We start from the raw sequence: 6,511 nt of genomic DNA, 5'->3' as shown, positions 1-6,511 counted from the left end.
CACTCTCACTCTCCCTCTCCCTCTCCCTGCCGGACACAATAAGGATGAAGGATCTCAGCTAAGTGAATGGACTGTTCTAGCATTAATCCATAGACAGGACGTCCAGGGCCCCAGTCTCCATTTTATCAGCACAGCTGCAGAGAGCCAGCACCCTGATCCTGTAATATCACCTCCCCCCATGTGTTGACGGTGTCTCCTTGTGCACTTGCATGCTTCTGGTGTGGAGTCGAGGCTCGCTTGGTGCACACCTCCCATTCTGTCTTGTGCTTGTGTGGATTTGTGCCCTGTGCTGGCCTTCTGCTGCCATCAGGGGATTTAGCAGGCACACACAGCATGGAAAATGGCAGTTTTTTTTATAGAAACTATGTATTTGTTACCTAGTGTGTGATACTTGAGGATTAAAAAGTCAAAAGGTTTATTTTTTGTTTTGAAAAGTCCATCCTTGGTCTTATTTTTATCGCCCTCTTTGCCCTCCTCTTGTTTTTTCTTTGCATTGTGAAGTGGGCATGCTTGTCAAAAAGACAAAATGCTCTCTATTAATAGGCTTATAACCTCATAAATAGTTGTGTATAAAATAAACTGTTATAACTTCTTTTTTAATAAAACATTCAATGTGTATAAATGGTCTTTGTCTGAGGCTGATTCTCGTGTGTTGCAAATTTGTTTATAAAAGATTTTAGGACTTCACTGTAGAAAACATGAACAACAGCATATGTTGCGTATTTATATATGAACACATCTAATGTACATTTTCATCAAAATTATGATATTTTTTCATCTGTGAGGGTTTTTTTTCTCCTTTTCCTCGTTTCATACAAGCTGGAACCTGTGGATTCCTATCATCTGATAAGTATATGTCTAAATCTCCCTTTATGATACTATCTTTCAAAGAGCCAAATTCCAGATATGTTAGTAGGTGGAAATATCCTGATGTCCTTTAAAAATATTTAGAGTGAACAATTCCACTCCTCTCAAACTCACCAGTTATTCAGTAACCGAATCAATGACCGCATTAAAGTGAAAACTGATAATTACATTTCACTCAGCCAGTGTAGCAATGTTTTGAAATTGTACAGTTTGATTTACAGGTGTGCCTTAATGTAACATTTTACATTTTTAGACATGAGGAAAATTAGATGGCTCTATATACACTTTACACAAGAATTTAATACTTATATTACATAAATGTAAAATGTATTTTTTTTTCTGTTCTTTATTGCACATGACAATAAAACATTTGAATTTTAAATCTTAAAAAAAGACATTCTTTTAAATGCCACATATGCTGCACAATTTCCACACTTTGAATCTATATAAGAATATTGCATTTTGTGTTCGTCAGAGAAGTGGCCTGTAATAGCTGTGCTTCCACAAGGTGTCAGTGTGGCTCTACTCTCCTGTGTGGAGACTCCATGTCTCAGCCAGTACAATATGGGCCACTGTCTGGTATGATCCCTGTGAGTGCTGTGAAACTTGAGAATGAGGTTAGAACCCTGCTACTTCCAGTCTGAAACGGGGGTGATGAATGACTACAGCCATCCCAAACACACAGCACTGGCTACTAAGTTTTCCCCCAATGCCAACATTAAAACAATGTCTTTCGGCAGTAATTCTGTTATTGTAACCCGTGACATTGAATCACCGGTGTCTCAACCTTTCAAAGTACTGGTTGGGTTTATATAGCATTGCATAAGTCTTGTATACTGCAGTGATCTGTGCCAAATCTGCTAAGCATCTGAGCTTCTGACTGGGGTTTTATTTTGAAGGGGACATTGGACTGTGTGAGATTAACCTTGCTGTGAGGGCAGCATGCACAGGCAATGATAGATGCAGTTTTATAAGTGAGCCACGTGAGGGCGCTGCATTGTCCATCCTCTTCTATCCTCAGCTGAAACCCCCTCTGTATAATCACAGCAGGGGAAAATAAATGCTGTGACATAAGGCTGTTTAATCCCCTTTCCTCTGAAAAATGTATTCTGTCACGCAGCAATCTGCCCACTCTTCCTGTCTGTCTTTATTTCTGTGGCAGCGCTGAGACATGAAATTACTCCCCAGTTTGATATTTCTTCTTGTGTTTGGCTAAATGATCACCGTGCTTATGCTTGTTTGATTGTAGATTGTGATAAACTGAGGAGGCCAAAGTTCAGTCTGCCTGGTCCACATTAAACCATTGTCCTTTCTCTATGTCTCGAATGTTTTCTCAAACCCCCCAATAGGATAGAAAGGAAAGAGTGAAGTGAAGAAAAAAAGTACTGTCAGAGGATATGTTTATCCTACATTGTTATTCCTTAACAAATGTAATATAATTTAAATGCTAGAGATGTTCTTCTGTTTTCCTAATATTTCGATTCAGAGTATTGAAGACCAGATTTACTTGGTATTGTTGGGGATCCTTGATTCGCAGATTTTTCAGGTCAGCATTTATTCAGTGAATTCTGCTCCAACATAGTTAAACAGAAATAGGTTTCAGGATTAGCAATGCTGTTCATACCAAATTCCTACCCTACCTAGGTTATGTAACTTAAAAAATAATAACATCAGACAGTTTTTGCCTCTTTTTAGATACAGAATAGGATGTAGGCTCCACAGTATGATTTTCTTTTATCATGTTTTTCTATAATGTTGCATAGAATTTTTAGGAATTCTATTATCTGAACGGACTTGAAAAATAGTGCATATAGTTGCTGTAAGTGGGGGAAAAAAATCTCCCTAGGTGGGCCCAACCCAAGACCCCCAAATGTTTACAATGTCTGTCTCTGCCCCTGCTGTCATATACACAAAAAAGACAAAATACCAAGAACACCTTCAAATGTAATGCAGTTTCTACATTAAATTACCAGAATAAGTGTGTTTGATCTTTCTTGACATTGGATTAAATTTCCTTGCAGTAGGCCTATATAATTAGGTACTCTTCCTCTATACACACCTCTATCTCTGTATACTGTAGGCCTACATCCTGTGCCAGGCCACAAGCTCCAGCGTGTCCAGATCAGAGCCCTAGAGGGTCTTCAGGCCGGGGCCAGGAATGTCAGTCAGGTGATCAATGCGTGCATGTGTTCCTACAAAAGGCCTGCAAGACAAGTGAATGATTCTGCAGATTAGAGATGGCTCATATAAGGGAAGACTTGTCTCTGATTCACCAGACTGTGGGCTACAGATTAAAGGAGCCCTTGCCAAAAATCTGAAGTCTCAATTCCAAGCAGGGTTAGTCCAGTACTACTGATTATGACAAGAAAACCAACCTTTATTTTGTAGAATTGTTGTTCCCCTCAAACAAGGTATACAAGGAGTACTAGAGCATTATGTTTAATAAATAGCATCCAAGCAGGCACAAGTCAGAGCAGCATGTTGGAAATATGTGAGAGCAACCTTATAGTCGGTGTACTTCATTCAAGTCCCATGGTTGACTCTGTCAGCTGAAAAAAATCCATCCCGCTGTTTTTACCCTGCTATCCCTTCTCCTGCATCAAAAGAGGAGAAGGAGGGAGGGAGGGAGGGAGGGAGGAGAGGACGAGGCTATCTGTCTCTTCACAGTTCCTGACCTCCAGAAGTCCAGCAACCTGAGAATCTCAATGAAATATTTAAAGCTTCTGTTTTATCCGCAGTGCGTTGGTCAAGACAAACTGTGGGCCTCCATGACGTAATGCCGGCTGCCTGATTGGTCCTCACTGAGTAGGGTGGTCAGGTGACCTGCGCCGCTGTGGCCTTTTAAGGCATTATGATGCCCCGAGGCTCCACATTAGGCTCATATGCTGTCAGCTGCGAGTTATGATCAATCACTGTTGGCTGCAGCATTTTCCATAGCAAAGCTTTTAGCAGTATGTGTACATTCTTTAATGAAAGCCCCTCAGAGCTCAGTTCATACTCATCTAAGTTTAGAAAACAGTCAGTATGACTGTTGGGATATTCTATCACGTGTGTTTTATGACATGAGGCCTCCACAGAGCCACGGTGCAGTCATGACCAAAGATACCTAACATATGTTGCCAGAGTTAATTTTGGTTTTTTCCCCTTCTTTTCTCTTCCCCCAAAACACCTTGCTGCCGGTGAGCTGACAGTTAACCAATCTGGGTGAACCATCACTGACATGCAAGCTGTGTGTTGGGTTTCTCAAGCTGGGGCTGGGTGGCAGGCGATGGGCTCTCTCAGGTTACAAGCTCTGTTTCAGTGGCAAAGTTGGGGGGGTGGATGACGTGGTGGTGGAGGAACAACAGCAGCAGCAAGCAATACAATGATCCCTGGGTTTTTACTAATGGATGACCCACTGACTAACATGCCCCCACCTACCCCCACCGCCACCAGCAGCACTACCACCCACCCTCTCCTTTGGTGCAGCAGGGGGAGCAGAGCAGCAGCAGACAGTGAAGGGGACGGTGTTGGTGGTTGCAGGGGTGTAGGAGACCCTGCAGAAGGTGGTTTGTGTGGACGCAGTCAGTGGGAGAGAGCAGTTTTCAACATCAATAAAATACATTAATATGAATACAATGTTTTTGATCAGTTTTTCTTTTATCACGTCTGCTTTTTCAATATTAAACTGACAGGCAGTTGTCAGATGTGTATTATTGCTGGCCTTATTTCATGACCTTGTTTTCATCTTTACAATGTTTTTATTTTCCTGAGTAGTGATGCTGCATGTGCTGGGGGCAGTAAATAATCCCCTGTTCAGTAATCCTCTGCAGAAGTAACGCCAGTTGGAGCTAAAATAAAAATAATTTCATATCAGAAGAGTTATGAATTAACATTTTTTCCTACAGAAATTGTTCCTCATAACTCTTATATTTGATTTTATATCACTGAAAATGCCTTATTTCATGTTATTGTCATTTTATTTATTTTTGTCCAGTATGCCCACTATTTAGAAAACCATTTACAAGTGGCTTATTCAGTACATTCTCCTGTAGCATATAGCCTAACATAAGATCATAAAGTTCAGAGGGATAACTGATCTTTTTCAACATTTTTTCAGCATTTCTATGGCGATGGATGATGAAACATCCCTCTGCCTCTTCATTTTTCAACAGCCCTGCCTTGCATCCTTTAGTAAAGTGATCTCTATTGTTGTCAATTAGTTGTTTCTTTTGGAGCAGCCGTCTGAATCTTGCCGCATTATTATTTAATCCGGCATCCTATCGTATGGCCTGGATGATGGATCCCTTCACGGGAGACGGGTGGCGGCACGAACGCGCAGCGCCCATCCGATCCCTCTGCTGGCACCTGTTTCATCATCTGGCTCCGGCACGACAGCGCAGAGCTAAATGAATGTTTTAAATATTCATCGAGGGCTACTCATCTCCTATACACACGTCGGCCTCTCGCACAGATGATCCGCGGCTCCGGTTTCAGCTTCTCCAGGTGAAAACCACGTCAAGTCTTTGGGAGGCTCCGGGCTCCTCGACGCTGAGCTGCAACGAAGACTCACTGCGGATTGATTTCACTGTCGCTATCCACCCTGAAAGGAGTGTAACCAAACCCGGCCCCGTCACTTCTAAATATTAAACGAGTTTTATCCACCTAGTTATCTGCCTAATTATCAACAGCAGGTAAATGGACTCTGGCAGGCCATCTGAGAGGAGCATGGGTAGAACTCGCCCTCATATATTAGGCATCCAGAAGGGTATAGGGGACACCTATCTCGGGCTCTCACTTCAGCAGGGGGCCCCTCTGGTGGCGTGCAGCTCTTCATAAAGCCTGGGAGGAGGATGAGGAGCAACACCGAGGCCCCCCCTGAAGGCCCAGAAGAGCTGGACAGAGGACACAAGGCCTTCATCGGGCCAACATCAGGTTGTATGGTTTTGACTTAAAGGGGGTTTGGGTGAAAGAAAAAACACATAATATATGTGATAACCAAATAGAAAAACCTATTTCCACTTTGCTGTTCTAGCAAAGGTATTTTTCCTGCTTTCCTCGCACAGGAAATGTTATGCAATCTGCACAGAGTAACCACAAGTGCAGGCTTTAAATGCAGTATTTGATAATCATTAGCCATCTGGACGTGGACATTTGATCCTGCAGCATCTCGACCCAAGAACTGCAGCCTCAACAGCATCAGCCGACTAAAACTAATCCCGGGATGGGGGGCTGGGAAAAGATGCACCAGATAGTCTAGCTGGTGCGCGCTTGGTTTAATATCTGAAAACGCAGCGCAAGCCAGTACAGGACATTAATGAGCTATTCTAATCTTCTGTTTACTCCAGCAATTAGACAGTAGTCAGTTTAATGGCGCAGCCTGCTTGTCCTTCCTATTTTCTAGCAGAATTCAGAGTATGGAGGATAAAACTGTGGAATATAAATGGGAGGTTAACTAGAGGCAGTCTCTCTTTCTCTCTCTCACTCTTTCTCTCCTTAGAGAGACCAACAGCACGTGGTCTGCGGGTGCTGGTAAGGTAAACTGCGAACTACTGACCTATACATAAAGCACAGGCCTGCAGGCCTCCTCTCTGCTGCCTGTGAAGGCCTTTTAGGATTCAAAAGAGAGAAAATCAGGCATCAGGCCTGTGTGAGACACTGTAGT

The sequence above is a fragment of the Morone saxatilis genome, unplaced genomic scaffold (genome assembly GCF_004916995.1).
Source record: "Morone saxatilis isolate NCDOM2014 unplaced genomic scaffold, NCSU_SB_2.0 Contig10, whole genome shotgun sequence".
NCBI lineage: Eukaryota > Metazoa > Chordata > Actinopteri > Moronidae > Morone > Morone saxatilis.
Note: the sequence above shows the minus strand (reverse complement) of the source record.